Raw genomic sequence first — 18,109 nt, forward strand, 5'->3', positions numbered from 1 at the left:
TGTGATTTTTGGGGTTATTGACATCGTAGGTACCTACCTGCAAAATAATTGATATGGGTTTGGTTGATATTTACATTATTTTACCTACCAGATGCAACTGACCTACAAACCTACTTTTTAATCTTTAAGGAACGCACTATTATCGGGGACACCCTGTATATTGGCAAACTAAAAATATTTTAATAGTTTTTAAATGTTCGATTTGTTAGCGTGTGCTCACTACGGAGACCAAAGGATGGTATCCCAACTTCGAGCATAGTATGCTACTGTTCATATCCGAGAATTCTGGAATTCAAAATAATGCATTTATTTTACAAAGCGATCGATATAGTATATTAAGTATGGAGAACGGTAAGGGTTTTATACCGATCGAAGACAATTGTTTGGAGGAGGAGCGGAGCGACGACTCCAATTATTGTCTGAGATCGGTTACCCTTAACGTTCGACATGCTTATAACGTTTTTTGCACGATTGATACTATTATAAATTATAAAATTAAACATTTTCGTCATATTGACTAGTTTCATTCATTTTATCAAGATAGATACTTTGGTTGTTAGGTAGTAACTAGGGTGCATAACAACAATGGAGAATTGAGTTTTTATTTAGTTGTCAATAATTTTAAGTACAATTTTGATTATTATAAATTAAAATATGAGCGAAAGTGAATTTGAAGAAATTGAACGGGCTTGGGAAGAAGGGTGTTCCGCAATTATTCCCGAAAAATCCAAAATGCGTTATCAAAATACCTACCAAAGTTTTAAAAAATGGTGCGAAGGCAAGAATTTAAGAATCGAAGAAAAGACTCTATTGGCATATTTCGCTCAAAGACATATGCAGTTGAAAGCTCCTGGAAGCCTCTGGGCAGAATATTCAATGATTAAATCCACCGTTTTTCTTTATGATGGCATTGATATTTACAAGTTTTTAACTTTTATCGCGTATTTGAAGAGAAAAAATGTTGGCTATAGGCCTAAGAAAGCGAGCATTTTTACACGGGAGCAATTTGAAAAATTTCTGATGGAAGCACCGGATGAAGAATTTCTAGTTCACAAGGTAATATAAGCTAGTTTAGGTAAAAGAAATACTCTAATGAAGATTTTTTCATAATTTGTAGGTCGCAATGATATTGGGAATATCGGGTGCCTGTAGAAGAGAAGAATTGTATATTATTACTATGAATGACATCCAACAAACCGATGGTTTAATGATTGTAAAAGTACCAATACAAAAACGAACATCCAGCGTACTTTTACAGTCGTTAATAAACCAGACGATAAAATTCCATATTTAGAAATTCTGCAAAAATAAATTAAAATTAAGAGATTTTTTAACTCGACGGTAAGTGAATTACTTGAGTTGGAGTACTTACCGTCGAGTTGGATTACTTACCGTCGAGTTGCTAGTAAATGTCACCTACTGACGTAAAATCTGTCACGGAAACAGTCAAAAATGATCAATCGTGCAAAAATATAGTTTCGATCGCCAGGTAAAATAAATACATTATTTTAAATGCGAGAATTCACTAATATGAAGAGTAGGATACTATGCTCTAGGCTAGGATACCATTCTTTGTCCTTTGGTCTCCGTAGTGAGCACACTCTTATGTTCGAACACATGCCCTATTCCTATCTACCAAATCAAATTTTTTCTTCATGTGTTTATTGATTAAATTCGTTTTTCTAATGCTTAGTTTGCACCATATAATTCAATAATAGCACTCGGAAAATTTGCCCGAAGGTATATTGACATAATCTACTTTGTTGACATTAACAAATGAGGCGGTTGAGATAAAATGACCAGCTGTTTATTTTATCCTACCAGATTGTGTTCGAGCAGGATCGTTATTCGAAGAAGAGATATTGTAGTAATTCCCAATTACAAATAGTTCAACGGAAATAGTTCGTTTAACGCTTATTCTCATTGATAGGGCGTGGAAGAGTTCTATTAATGGGAGGCGGTTATTTGTTTTGGGAATTTGTAAGAAAAAAGTTTATTCTGTGTGAAACAATTTAGTAAAAAATATTAATAGGCATTATACCATATACAGTTGAGTCCGCGATTCTTTACCCTTGCGTCATTAATACCTGGCGAGATAAAACACATACTTTTTATCTAGCATCATTCGCTTCCACGCATGAAACTCATGACAAACCAGCTGCCGTTTGTTATTAAGTAACAACACATGTTATTTTTATGAACCACCTAGACTCGGTGCATTGAAAAGAGATAGGTACAAAAAAAGACGATTCCAGGAAAATTCCAGGAAATTGCCTTCGGGAGCACTCTTCAACAATCTGATGGACATTCTGTCATTGGCCACCGGAGAGAGTCGGCGGCAATGGCCGCCGAAGGATGTTTTATGTAGAATGAAAAATTTATTTGAAGTTATCTAAATAATCCCTAAAGAAAAGTTAATTTTTAGTTATAATTCATGAAAGTGAAGTAGTTGTCTGTTATAGTTATTGTAGTAAAATTATGGTAATTTATCTTTATTAAGGAAGAATTATTTTCGAGCACGGTTGCTAATGTGTTTGTTCTTAGTTAAATAATGGAATAACGGATATTTGAAGAAAAGTTATATATATTATTTGTAAGGATATTATATATATTATTGTAAGGGTATTAACAACATTAGATATGCGGACGATACTATCATAATAGCAGACAACCTTAAAGACTTCCAAAAGCTAATGAACAAGATAGTTGAGTATGGAGAAGAATATGGATTATCAATAAACATCAAGAAAACTAAATTTATGAGGATATCAAAAACCCAAAATAATGATGAAAGCCTGACAATTAAAGGTAAAACTTTAGAACAAGTAGAAAACTACAACTATCTTGGCACAATAATTAATCACACAAACGATTACTCTAAAGAAATCAAAGTTCGAATAGAGAAAGCAAGAACAAACTTCAATAAAATGAGAAAGGTACTTTGTGCAAGAGAACGGAAATTAGACTTGAGAGTTAGGCTGGCAAGGTGTTATATTTTCTCGACTCTGCTTTACGGGATAAAAGCATGCACACTTAACGCATCGACTACTAAATAGTTGGAAGTATTTGAACTGTGGGTGTATAGAAGAATCCTGAAGATATCATGGACCGAGCATATAACAAACAACGAAGTCATGAGAAGAGTCAACAAAAGACTGGAAATATTGGAAACCATCAAGACACGAAAGCTGCAGTACCTGGGGCATGTTATGCGTAATGAGAGATACAACATACTTCAGTTGATTATACAGGGGAAAATCCAGGGCAAGAGAAGTGTAGGAAGGAGACGAATCTCGTGGTTGCGTAACTTGAGGGAATGGTACGGATGCACATCAACCGAACTATTCAGAGCAGCAGCATCTAAGATCAGAATAGCCGTGATGATTGCCAACCTCCGTCGCGGAGATGGCACGTGAAGAAGAAGAAGAAGGATAAAAACGTAGGTTGTGCATTGCTTCGAGCAAGACTCGCATAACCTCCATACAACTAATATTTGGGAATGCCGAAAAAGACATTTTAAAAAAAAACTTTATTAGAGCTAAAACAACTAGTTACAATAAAAGCAGAATCTAGACTGAACTAAGAATACAATTTAATAAAACATTATGAAAAATGCAATAACACAGTTCACACGATTTTACATAGCGTCAGCACTCATGAGTTCAAAGTCAAAGTACCATGTCATCACTTCTTAGCTGGAAATCCATAGGCGTCGCTCTATTACTTACATGTACTAGGTAAATGATAGCGTATTGCATAATCGAAACCCATAAAAAAAGGAAGAAACAGAAGTCATTGGCCACCACATTAAAGCAGCGTTTAGACAACGCGATAAATACGGGCAATTAATACGATAAATTGCTGCGATTTATTGATTTTTTTTTTAAAGCTTGTTTAGACGCTGCGATATATTGTCGCGATTGATTATAACCTTAAACAACTCGATCGTTACAATAAATTGATGCAATCCAACTCTAATTCCGATAAATCCCTGCGGTGTACCGTTTACACACGACGATAAATTGAAAAAATTGCTCGGAAAAATGGAAGATATCTGGAACGCAATAATATTAATATCTGGATATATCCATATTCATTTCGATATAAAGTTCGTCATGGTGGATGGGCAGTTAATGGTTAGCCTGGATTTTTCTATATTCTCTGAGAAGATAATGACTTCTTCGTCAGAGAGTCCGAGAGCGGATGATCTGTCATCCTGTCAGGAGTCAGGAAGTCCATGTGGTGCCACATAGTTTTTGGATTATATTATTTTGCGCTTTTAATTTTGCGCTTTTAATTTTGCTACCGTTCTTTGTCGGTGTTCTTAAGTTCTTAAAGAAATTAAAGTCCTGTCAAGAGTTGTTCCAATATATTTTAATGTTGAGTTATCAATCAGTAGTCTGGTTTCAAAGTAAATGAAAAGTTTATTGTTGGCTTGGGAATTATTTAGATGGAACCAACACATTTCGATTGTCTGTCTTATGATAGTCAACTGGCAACATTCAGTTGCCATTTGACTGTCGTAATGTAGAGACAAAAACAACTCACTTTACATCCCACTAGATGGAAAGGTTCATACTTTACCTAAGGGCATAATTCCTTATAAATTATATCCATCATATGGACTTTCAAGTAAATATGCATTTATAAAACAACTATATACCATTTAAAGGGTTCTCACCCTTGGTGGCTCAGCTAGCATTCAACCTGTTTATATTAACACTGATGATGATTTTGTAAGAAAATCGAAAACGTTCTGTTGTGATGTAGCCCTTCAAGAGATTTTAATAAAAGTTGTTATAACTTTTACAAAGGATTTTTCAATAAAAACATTTTGTGATTGATGGTATACAGCCAGCTACAGGAAAAATTCTTTCTTTTCCTTGTGGATTTCATATGTCGTTGCATTAATAAATAATGGCAAGGTCGTCCGTTAATAATCTTTCTGTAACATCCATGTTATTATTGTTCTGAAGCTATTTCTTTGTGGCATTGATGTAATTTACTATTCTAATTGGGAAATAAAACCACAATTTAACTTGAAAAATGATTTTATTGACGTCTCGACTTCCACTTCTGACGTCGTTATCAAAATACAAAATATTATAAATGTATCTTGATAACAACGTCCAAAGTGGAAGTCGAAACGTCAATAAAATAATTTTTTCAAGTTAAATTGTGGTTTTATTTCCCAATTAGAATAGTAAAATCCATGTTATTATGTCCGTTAGTAGGTCCGCGATGTATACATTAAACAGTAAGGGTGCCAAAACAGATCCATGTGGTAGACTATTGCTGAATTTGAACACTTTTAAAATTGCGTACTGTAACTTAAGAAGGCTCTGTTAATTAGCATGCTATTAATAAGTATCAATGAGCAAGCATTCTTCCTGTATACCGTTAGGACAGCTTTGTAATTTAGCAGGGTAGTGCCATCTTTAGGCTACGGTATACAATGAAGGTAACAGGGCCAATGCTAGACTTCAACTGCATATTTTTACTCCTGGGTTTACTCCTCAAGGTACTCATTTCATTCAGACTGAGTTGACCTGGTGTCTGTGATATAAAAAATATTCCGGTCTTCTGCGTTAAAGTTTGACTCTCTACCGCCTGAGAGTACTATCCTATAGTACTATTATATAAATATCCGACCTACGGATATTTATTTGGATACATGCTACTTTAATTTACTCTACTTATATGATTGTAGATTAACACTTTCAGCTCCGGGCCAATATCAGATATTTGTCTCACGTGCCAATTTAATACAGTCATTGGAAAATTGTGGAAATGTAAACACGGTAGCCATGTCGGTGGCACCTTATTGATAACAGTGTGAACACGGGAGCCGTGTTGACGGACTTAAAAGTGTTAAAACATGTAAAATCATGACTTATGGTAATTCGGACAGAATGCGCAAAAAAGTGGCGGTATCAATGTTTGGTATACATATTTAAGAAATTCGAGTAGCTGCTTTGACTTAAAAAAAGCACTTGCCGGTATTTTAACATCCCATTAATCATTGTACATTGGTCATTTTAGAACTTACAGTAAACACTTGCATATTAGTACAGTTAAAATTATTAGACGATAATAGTAAGCACGAGAAGTTAAACTTTTCTAGTTTGAAGGACAAAAAAGCATTCACCGAATTCAAAATAATTCTACACATCATATTTTGAAATTCACATTATGTGTTTAAGGGGATGGGTACGAACTTCCGGCTTCAATGCTATTTAAATTGGGATTCATTTTTTTCGAATCCTGAGAAAACTGATAAATATTTTTGAAAAATTTAAACGCAGAATGAAAGACTGCGTTATTACCGAGGGCCGAAAGTCCCTGAAAACGTCTATAATGTTTATTTTAATAAGTTGCAGGGGTGAAAATCCAAGAAAAATTGTAGTGTGATTTTTAATTTCTAATATCTTATTCAAAAGAAACTTTTTATTGATTCTAAGGGACTTTCGGCCCTCGGTATTAAAGTAGTCTTTCATTCTGAGTTTAAATTTTTCAAAAATACTCATTAGTTATCTCAGAATCCGAAATAAATGATTACATTTAAAATACATTGAAAATTTTGACAGGCGTCAAAGCTTTGCATTTTGTTCCTTTCCCCTTAAGACATCTCACTTTGGTTGATAACAAAATATATTAATTTGTCTGGAATAAATTACGATCCTGTTGATATCCGAGAAAACTTGGTCTTCACGGATGTTACCAAACTGAATTTTGCTATTTTCGGTTTAAATTTTCTAGCCAAATTCCGAGTCTACTATACATGATTTTAGATAGAAACTGTTGATTTTAAAAAATAATATTATTTTAGTTACTTTACAATAAAAATTTCTTCTAACCTATAAACTGACCATGATCTTTTTTATTTCTAGGTAAGTGCTAAAACGATTTGGTCTACCAATATGTAAGTATAAAATATTGATAATTAATATGGAGTTAAATTAATTAAAATAAAACTTTGTTAAAATCCATTATAAAAGGTATATTTAATATAAAAAATCCTTTCCGGGCTAAATCACAGAGCGTTTTTGAAGTAAAGAGTTCATCATCAGTGTTGCTCATTCATACACCACATTCATACATCAGTGTTGCAGCGTGATTCAAACACCTGAAATAAGTTTAACGGCTAAGGTTAGCAACACTGATGATGAACTCTTTATTTTGAAAACGTTCTGCGATATAGCCCGAAAGGTATTTAGATACTTTTATAAAGGATATAAATATAATCCTTTCTTGAATAATGAAATTATCGTAGCCGGGATAACATAAACACCAAAAGCAGAAGTTTATTGAGAATTAAAAAACTGGCCTGCAAAACAACATGTAATCCGGAAACTGTGAAGGTAAATTGAAAGTAACACTTTACATAGTATTCTCTACTAGAAAACATAACAGTATTAAGATCTGAAGATATAAAATAACGGAAAACTACAATTTGCCACGCAAGGACGGATTTTCTATTTATTTATAGCTCAAAATTTTATCCACGATTTCAAGCTCACCTGCTCGTGGGCAATGACAAACCTTACAAATATTAATTTGTATACAGTGTGGGCAAAGAAAACAGTCCACCTCGATATTTGGCAGTAGTTATTAGATTTTAAGGAAAAGCCGAAATAGGTCGATTTTTGATCTAAGGGGGACACATTTTTACGGTACATACATTTGTCATTTGTCAACCCCTCCCTTCGACTTCCCCTACCCCTTATTTTCAAATAGGGAATAGGGGTCGTGTGCTAGCTTATTTGAGAGGTTATTCAATTCTCTATTCAGTAATATAAATACATGTTAATATAATCCTTTATACGGAGTGTCCAAGAATAAAAAAATTTAATTAAATTAATTTACAAAAAAGGAAGGCTGTATGTAATTTATTTAATTCAAAATACATTCTACTGCTGTCACAAAACAGAAAAAAACGTTTTTTGATAAATAAACATTGCTTTTCGCTTGATTTCAGTGTTCAATCTGCCACCCATCTGTCTCTTGGTAGGTTGAATATTGAATTTAAGCAACAAACAATGTTTATTTATAAAATAAACATTTTTTTCTGTTTTCTGTCAGCAGTCGAATGTACAGTTGAGTCCCTGAATCTTTACCCGTGCGTCATCATTTACAGCATACGAAATAAGTCGATGATAAGTCGGAAATTGAAATTTACTAAACGCAACAGCAAACCACTTACTGTCACTTGCTGTTGCGTCTAGTAAATTTCAATTTCCGACTTATTATCGACTTATTTCGTATGCTTTAAATAATGAGGCAATGGTAAAGATTCAGGGACTCAACTGTATTTTGAGTTAAATAAATTATATGCATTCTTCTTTTTGTGTCAATTAATTTATTTCAAAATAATTTTTCTTGGAGACCCTGTATAAATAATTATGTCAATGTTAATATTACTGAATAGAGAATTGAATAACCTTTCAACTAAGCTAGCACACGACCCCTATTCCCTATTTAAAAGTAAGGGGTGGGGGAAGTGGAAGGGAGAGGGTTGACAAATGACAGATGTATGTACTGTAAAAATGTGTCCCCTTTACATCAAAAATCGACCTCTTTCGGCATTTCCTTAAAACCTAACAACTACTGTCAAATATCGAGGTGGACTGTTTTCTTTGGGCCACACATATAGCCCATCTATATTTATTTCTTCGCAATCGACATTAAACTGTATGTTCTTGTACATAAATATACTTATATAATTTATTCCAAATATAAAATGTTAATGGCATGTCAAGCCAGAGTTTTAAAATTATTAAAAATTCGCTAAGCAGAAACTCACATTTCACATGGAGTAATGAAATCTTGCATCCCATTCTGAAATGAACAAATTCTGACAAATATATGAACAAGCCTGATATCCTCCTGCTAATGAAAACTCCTATAAACTGTAATGCTGCAAGTATCACAATGTGAAGGGAGACTAGACATCGCACCTCCGCTCAAACAGTGTCATAAGTCAAAAAAGCAAAGTATCAAGAAAACGACGTTTAAAATTTGTGCTGAAACTTTTTCGGATTTAAATCATAAACTGTTTAAATTAGTGTAATAACTTATTTGGTCAGTTACAAAGGTTTTTGAGGCTCTACAAAATAGTGTATTGATTCTGCTAAAAATATTTAAAAAAAAAATATTTTTTTGAGTTGTGATTATACAGATTAAAATAACGAAAAATTTCCTAAATATTATTTATTGAAAATGGCTCTTGCAGTACAGAATATAATAACATTATTATTATCTGGTTGACAGAAGCTGTTAAATTCTGCATTTCATATTCCTTTATGGTTAAACATTTTCTACATAGTTTCTAATATTTATATATATTTTTGAGCCTTTTCTTATTCTGAATTAAAAAAAATTCAATTGTATTTGTTTTAATGAGATCGGCCTTCAGAAACAATTTTGGGTAGAGTCTAAATCCGTAATAATAATTTTATATAATATCTCCAAACAGTACTCATTCACTTATAAACTTATCTGTTTTACTCACATTTTTAACTTTTGTTTCGAAACTTTGATAAAAATTCGTGGCGGAACGAGCGCCCCAGGGTAAAAACCCGGCTTTCAACAGCAATTTCTAATAATATCGTATAATACGTTTTTAGCGAAGCAACAACACGAAGTCGACGGGATGTATTTAGAGGTTTTTTGGTCTAATCGGTATTTAATGACAAGAAATATTATGGATGGTGTGCAATGTGCAATCTAATGCACTGTGTAGTATAACAGGCGAGGAGCAAAATGTTTTTCGCTTTATTCCTGTCGTGTCTGTCGCGTAAACCTTTGATTTCAAGTACCATCAGAAAAAAATCTAAAGGTGTGAGGTCCGGTAAGCAAGCTGGCCATTCTATCGAACCTCGTCGTTCAGTGAATATACCATGACATTGCTCATCTAGGTAACGTTTTACTGCACCATAATAATGTGCAGAAGGACCATCTTAATTATCTTCAAAATTTCAAGAATTAACGGCTCAACTGCGTTTTGTAACATCTCGAGATACCTACACTTCAACGGTTAAGTTATCATTTAAAAAATAGGCCAATCTATGTGGTTTCCCAAAATACCAGATTAAACGTTTACTTTTCTGGAAATTGATTTTGATCTAAAAATGTTTTTCACAAAAGACGTGAAGATTTTTGTCACTACAATACTACAATACCTCATATTGTGTGTGCTAATATTTCAACTAAATTAAGAGAAAAAGTACTTTCATCACCAAATCAAATTGTTTTATGTAATCTGGCTGTTGTTTAATTTTATTGGACATATTCTCTCAGAATTCCAGTCTACGGCACAATTTTTAATTTTCTGAATGAAATTTATTTTTAGTCAACACTTTGTTTACCGCCCGTTGACTGATTCTAGAGATAGACGTAACTTGGGCTGTAGAAGTAGGATTCGCTACTATTTCTGCAACTATGTCAATTTTTTGTCATCACTAATTGTTGGTCGACTAGATTATTTGGGATCTTGAACACTACCTGTATCTTGAAACTTCCAAAGAAGCTCCCACAAATAAGTCGATATCGGGCGATCGGGATACCTCTCATTCCAAAGACGTTTTAATGCATGGAAATTGTGTCTACATTCACCAATTATTAAAACAGCTACTACTTTGTCGACTAGTAGAGTCGTTTATTTCCTTCCTCAATATTTCACTATTATAAGCGCAGTTTCACACACTAAGAATTTTGAACGTGCGATCGATAGAACGCACGATGACATTCCAAAGGTGACTCGAGCAATCATATGGTAACTTTCACATTACACGACGATTTCACCGAACGTTCCAATGTGAAAGTTACCACGGGATTGCTGGAGCCACGAGCATTGGTATCTCATCGTGCGTTCTAGCGACCGCACGCATAAATTCTTAATGTGTGAAACTGAGGTAAGTATAACCCTTTGAAAGACAGGAGACAGGAATGAACTTTTGGCTAGCACGGTATAATCTTATAGACATGGATCCCGCGTACCAAAAAAAAGTTGATTAATAGCAAGCTAAAAATTTGTTAACAGCTTAACGGTGTCTATTCGGACAAACTTTGATGTATGGGAACACTGGAACAGGAGAAGTTTTAAATGTGAAACAGGTTAAAAATTTGAAACTTTAGACTACGAAAACGTTCCATGTATTTTGTCGGACAGAACTTCCAATTGATGTGTTACCATTTCATTAAACTCTCTTGCAAAAATCAGACTGGTGTTTATCACCAACTGGGAATTTTAATGAGTGGAACACGAAGAATATGTCAAATGACAGGAATCGTGTTGGTTAGTAATAGTAGTATGATTTTTGCATGAGAGTTTAATGAAAGGGTAACAAATCAATTGGATGTTCTGACCGACAAAATACATGAGACGTTTTCGTAATCTCACGTTCCAAATTTTTAAACTGCTTCACAATTAAAACTTCTCCTGTTCCAGTGTTCTCGTACGCCAAAGTTTGTCCGACTAGATACCGTTAAGCTATTAACAAATTTCCCGCTTGCTATTAATTAACTTTTTTTGGTATACGGGATCCAGGCCTATTATGATATAAATATTTTATTCCTAATTTTTGTCAACTTAAAATATAATTTACACAGTTTCAGAATTAAATTAGCTGTATGTTTCTTCATTTCCTATTTCATATTCCTTTATGTTTACCCTAGTTTCTAATATCTGTATATATTTTTGAGCCTTTTCTTTTTCTGAAAAAAAAATTCAATTGTATTTTTGTAATGAGATCGGCCTTCAGAAACAATTTTGGGAAGAGTCTAAATCCGTAATAATAATTTTATATAATATCTCCAAACAATATTCACTCACTTATAAACTTATCTGTTTTACCCACTTTTTTAACTTTTGTTTCGAAACTTTGATAAAAATTCGTGGCGGAACGAGCGCCCCAGGGTAAAAACCCGGCTTTCAACAGCAATTTCTAATAATATCGTATAATACGTTTTTAGCGAAGCAACAACACGAAGTCGACGGGATGTATTTAGAGGTTTTTTGGTCTAATCGGTATTTAATGACAAGAAATATGTTTGCATGGTGTAGCATAACAGGCGGGGAGCAAAAAGTTGGTCGCTTTGTAGCTAAGGCATTTTAATTAGACGGTAAATCCAACAAACTCTGTTTATACGCGGACTAAATGGATAAAGGCCTTTTCTTGTCTACGTTTCTTTGCGGTCTTTGAGGAAGATACGTTTATATTACGTCGCGTCTCAAAACTGCTTGTTTACTTCCCGTTTAGAGCCTAGTAACTAAGCTATTTCAAAAACTTTTGTAAGTATAATGCAATTACAGGATGTTATAAAGGAATTTGAGTTGAAGGCATCAAAATATTTTTTGTACGTATGTAGCTCTAAATGATACAGACAGATATCAAACACAACAAAACCCCAAAAATCTAGGCGTCATACTTGACAGAACAGTAACATTTAACACTCATCTTACAAACGCAGCCGTTAAACTAAGAACAAGGAACAATATAACAACAACACTTGCTGGAACAACTTGTGGGGTTCCTGTTGATACACTTGGGACCTATGCCTTAACATTGGTTTGGGACCTATGCTTTAGCATTGGTTTTTTCAGTGGCAGAATATTGTCCACTAGTCCATCTTAGTCAGATGGTTCCCAACTTTGAGCGATATCACTCCATCAGATACGCAGTACAATAGCACTAGTAAGGGAGTCTCTAAATTAGTAATTTATGGCCTCTGTACTCTAGTTTTATTGTCCTGTGGATAGTTGCGTGTTTTTCCATAAATTGTCAGTAAAATAACACGGTTCAAAGAAATTTAAAGCGTCCACCCCTCCGATGAAGCTACGACCAGTACCCTGCTGATTTTACTATGTAGTGGTCTAACTACGGTGTGTTAAGATTTGTATCATTGTATAAATTAACCAACTTCTAAAATTCCTACCGCTCACATTGGCGGTGTACCTTGATATTCTTGGGGACATAATGGTCCGACCGATTTTATCATAAAAGTAAATATTTGTTAATGTTACAGTACTTTAACGTGTTAACTGTGTTCTCTACCCTTTGCTCTATTATATATTTTCTATCTCTCTTTGCCGACCAGTTTAAATTGGTAAATTAATAAAGCACGCTTCAGCACGCGCTTCAATCTGTCGTTGGAATTGGGCTTTAGAGTCACATCAATAACCATAAATTTTGTGCATCCACCTGTCCAAAACATATCATAATAATAGTAATACCGTTGATTGATGACTATACTGGTACTATCAACGGTAATACTGCCACCAGCAAAAGGAAGTATGGACCGGGCATGTGCTAGTAGTTGAGGAGGTGTCAATCAAAACCAATCTTGTCCACCTTAAGAAGATTTAGGGAAATCGCAAAAAACGTTTTAGTAAATAACCTTGCACTGAAAATCGGTAAAATTAGCATATATCATTTTACTTAGTGAAATTAACTAATTATAGTGAATATTTCAAATCTAAAGGTATAAATAAACCTGTAAATACGTTTTAAAAAAAGGACATGTTCTTATTTGATTGGATTGCGTGGTCATAATCTTTTTTGTTTGAAATCTTATGGGACATGTTTGATTTTGTTTGCTCTCCAGTAAGATGGAATAGAATATCATTCTATAATATGTTTACTTTTCTATGATTTTTATTAATATTTTAATCACGTGACCAAACCACGTGACCAAGTCTCTGCGGCCATTAAGTCTGATGTCATTCGTACTGAAGACCTTAGAAAAACTGCTCGATAGGCATATCAGGGATGGTGTATTGGTTGAAAGTCCGATACATCGGGGACAATATGCATATCGAGTGGGAGTCTCCACAGAAACGGCACTGCACCATCTTGTACAGAGAGTGGAGTACGTTCTAGAAAACCAAGAGGTGATGTTGGGTGCATTTCTCGATATTGAGGGAGCATTTGACAACACCTCTTACGAAGCGATCACAAGGGCGATCCGTCTAAAAGGAATAGACGAAACAAGCTGCAGATGGATAGACTGCATGCTGAGAAACCGTGTGATATATGCTACGTTGCTAGGGGATACAGTGTCAGCTCAGGTAGCCAGAGGCTGCCCACAGGGGGGGTCTTATCTCCTCTATTGTGGAATCTGGTCATGGATGGCCTGATAGCTAGACTCGACAACGATAGGCATCACGTCCTGGGCTATGCGGATGACCTAGTCATCTTAGCCCACGGAAAATTTAATGGTACAGTCAGAGATCGAATGCAACACGCTCTGACAGTAGTTACAGAATGGACTTCAAATGTAGGGCTTAACATCAGTCCTCTAAAGTCCAAAATCATGAAATTTACTAAAAGAAGGAATTCAGAGGAATTGGGTCCTCTAAGTCTAAATGGTATACATTTAAATCTGGTGAGTGAAGTAAAGTATCTCGGGATAATATTAGACTCAAGACTTACTTGGAATCAGCAGATAGAAAGAATAACGAAGAGAGCGGTATCTACGTTAATGGTAGCCAGACGTACTCATGGAAAAATGTGGGGTTTGAGACCAGACATGGTATATTGGACTTATAACATGGTAGTAAAACCCACAATTACATATGCATCAGTGGTATGGTGGCCAAAAGTGCAGCAAAAAAGTGCCATCATCAAATTAAGCAAGGTGCAAAGACTTGCTTGTCTCGGGATCACGGGGGCTATGAGGGGCACACCTACGGCAGCTATGGAGGCACTACTGGATCTCCCTCCTTTACATATAACAATAAGAGGTGAGGCGAGAATGGGCTATTATAGACTGCGAGAAAACCTGAGCAACGTACCAGTTAAATCAGGACATAGTAAAATAACGAATGAAATTAATGATGCCGAATGGATGATGATTTCTGACCATATGACATCAAGATATATGCCTGAAGTACCTTTTCAAGTGGACATTTGCCCACGAGACGAATGGGACAGAGGAAACTCTCGACCCAGACTGCAGGGTTGCACCTGGTATACGGACGGGTCTAAAACTGCAGACGGTTCGGGCGCAGGAATATTCTATAGTGGTGGAAATTTCAACATTTCTATTCCACTGGGAGAATGTACCTCCGTATTTCAGACAGAGATTTTTGCAATCTTGCAGTGTGCAAGAGAAAACAACCTGAGGGCATTCGAACTGCAGCGGGTTAACATATGCACAGATAGCCAAGCAGCCATTGGGGCTCTTATAAGCCCTAAGGTGAACTCTAGGCTGGTGTGGGAATGTCGACAAGAACTTGATAGACTGGCACAACATAACAGTGTTATACTGGTATGGGTTCCAGGTCATCGGGGCATATACGGCAATGAAAGAGCTGATGCACTTGCCAAGAGAGCATCAGCTACAAAATACCTGGGTCCAGAGCCGGCCGTGGGAGTGCCAAAAAGCACCGTCCGCGAACGAAAAAAAGCCTGGATCCGAAGCCAACACAACTCACACTGGGAGAGTGTACCCGGTCAAACACATGGCAAGATGTATATCGGACGGACATGTGCTAGTAGAGCTGAGTTACTGCTGAAAACAAGCAGGAATCAGCTCAGAGTCATAACAGGTTTCCTCACTGGACATGCGCCAGTTAAGGGTCACCTGCATACAATGGGGCTGTTTCATGGAGACTTGAGCTGCAGACTCTGTAACAGAGAACCTGAAACAGTCAACCATATTTTGCATGACTGTGAGGCATTGGATCGGAGGCGGCAAACACTTTTCGGAGACATCGAAATGACTCCAAAATTATATGGCACCCACCCACTAGACCTGTACAAGCTGGTACAGGGTTCCAGAATTCTGGAATGGGTTTCATAAACAATGAAAGATGTACAATAAGCCAAGTGGCTGCAGTACAACCGGTTCACAACAGACGGCTTCCAGGAAAAAAAAAAAAAAAAAACCACGTGACCAAATCCGGGCACTGCTATTAGCTAAATGGACATGTGGTTTTATGAATTGAAACTAGTTGTGGACATGATCTCATTTGGTTTGGGACCCTAATATTTTGTATTCATTTTAAACAGGACATAATTTTTTTTAACTGAAACCGAAAACATCACAGAATAGGATCCTCCATTTTTATTATGAAACAGCTGCTATCTCATTTTTGATTTTTATGGACATGATTGATTGATTGATATTGGTCTCGTTTTGAAAAAGCAAAAATTACAAAACTGTTGAGAGAGCTGTATGTGTCCTTACGTGTCCTTGCGCCCAGTGTAGTGGTCAGGAGACTACACTTCGAAAATCGTTGAAAAACTCTATTTTTTACACAAGAGAAATGACGTTAAAATGTAATTAGACGATTGCACTTCTTTTCTAATCCAAGCTCCACCATTGCTCTACACTTGTTTCAAAGAATTCACCTATCATCAGGAACACTGTTGGTAGCTTCAACTGGATATCTAACTAACAATAATATTATTGTGATATACCTGTTCCTGTGAGGTGCTACCTTTATAATGTATTTTGGGAAAGATAGCAAATAAAACATAAAACAATTAACATTTCAAAATATACAATTTAGAGCTTCGGATACAGCTGCTGCTGATAAATTTTAAGCAGTTTTAGCAGTTGATATCGAACACTGTAGAACCGTCCCAATGAAACCTAGAATGAATGTCGAACCTATAAATATAAACCGCTGTTTTATTTATTTCGTAATTTTACGTATTATATTATAATAGGTAGTATATTTTATATAAATCTTTAAATATGTTGTACACCATTATTTTATTGATTACTGTTTTATGTTGAAAGCACCCAGTTATTTAAAGCATATGATATTTTCCTTAAAGTTCAAGCACACGAGACTACTTTAAAAATAATAACTAAATTACCAATGCAGGTAACATACCATAAAAATAGTAGCGCCACCCTAAGATTTCCAAGATTATGCTTGACTTCAATTACTCCGTTTAAAAAGTGTACCAGTGTATAATAAAGTAATAATTGGTGAATTTTCCAAGTAATATTAAGGCATTGCGTGCAAACAATGCGCCTGTGTAATACAATTTACATTACAGAAAACACGCGTTATGCTGTACAGAACCGTTCACGATATAAAAGAAATTAAATAATAATCAACCGCACACGCGAAAATGCTCGTTCGAGTAAATTTTTGATTTTTAGGGTGGCTTTTTTGATAAAAGGTAGATTATCTGACTAAGGGAACAGTTTTTCTTCTAACTTTCGGTAATCAATGATTATTGTTCAGAAAATGTACAAGTTAGGAGGATGGGTACGTATTTTCGGCTGCAATGCTATTCAAATGGGGATTCATTTTTTTCGAATCCCGAAAAAACTAATAAGTATTTTTGAAAAATTTAAACGCAGAATGAAAGATTACGATATTGGCGAGGGCCAAAAGTCCCTGAGAACTTCTCTAATGTTTATTTTAATATGCTACGGGGTGAAAAACTAAGAGAAAATTTAGTGTGATATTTAATTTAAAATATCTCATTGAAAATAAACTTTTTATTTATTCTAAGGGACTTTCGGCCCTCGGTAATAATATAGTCTTTCATTCTTCGTTTAAATTTTTTTAAAATATTTATTGGTTTTTTCAGGATTGGAAAAAAATTAACACAATGTCCGTGGTAATATTTCCAAATCTATCTTTGTCATACAACGCACTCAGTCGAACAGAATATTTTGAGTTGTTGATTAAATAATATTGATATATAGAGTATTTGATAAATAATTGATTTAAGACGTGAAGTTAATAAAAAGTTATTTATTGTGTATTATTTGTGAAAAATCCAAGCAGATAATACAATACGATAATATATTATGTGATCCAAGTATTTTGTTGTCAAAGATGTTCAAAATTGTAAGCGTTCCATAGTAACAGTATATTATTAAAAAATCACTTTAACACTTTTCCTCTTTTCTCGATTGAGTATTAGTTTTTGTTGTACATATAAATTATTACAATCACTGAATACATAGTTAGTGAAAAAATTATCACATTTATTAACTGAATTAATAATTTGCAATTATAAAAATAACAGTTATCCAAGAACATTCAAAAGCAATCTCTTTAAATTAATGATGACATTTTCAAGTATAATGACATTCTAATAGTAATGTTTACATATCCATACCAGTGTGAATTTTA

Source organism: Diabrotica virgifera, chromosome 6 (genome assembly GCF_917563875.1).
Source record: "Diabrotica virgifera virgifera chromosome 6, PGI_DIABVI_V3a".
Taxonomy (NCBI): domain Eukaryota; kingdom Metazoa; phylum Arthropoda; class Insecta; order Coleoptera; family Chrysomelidae; genus Diabrotica; species Diabrotica virgifera.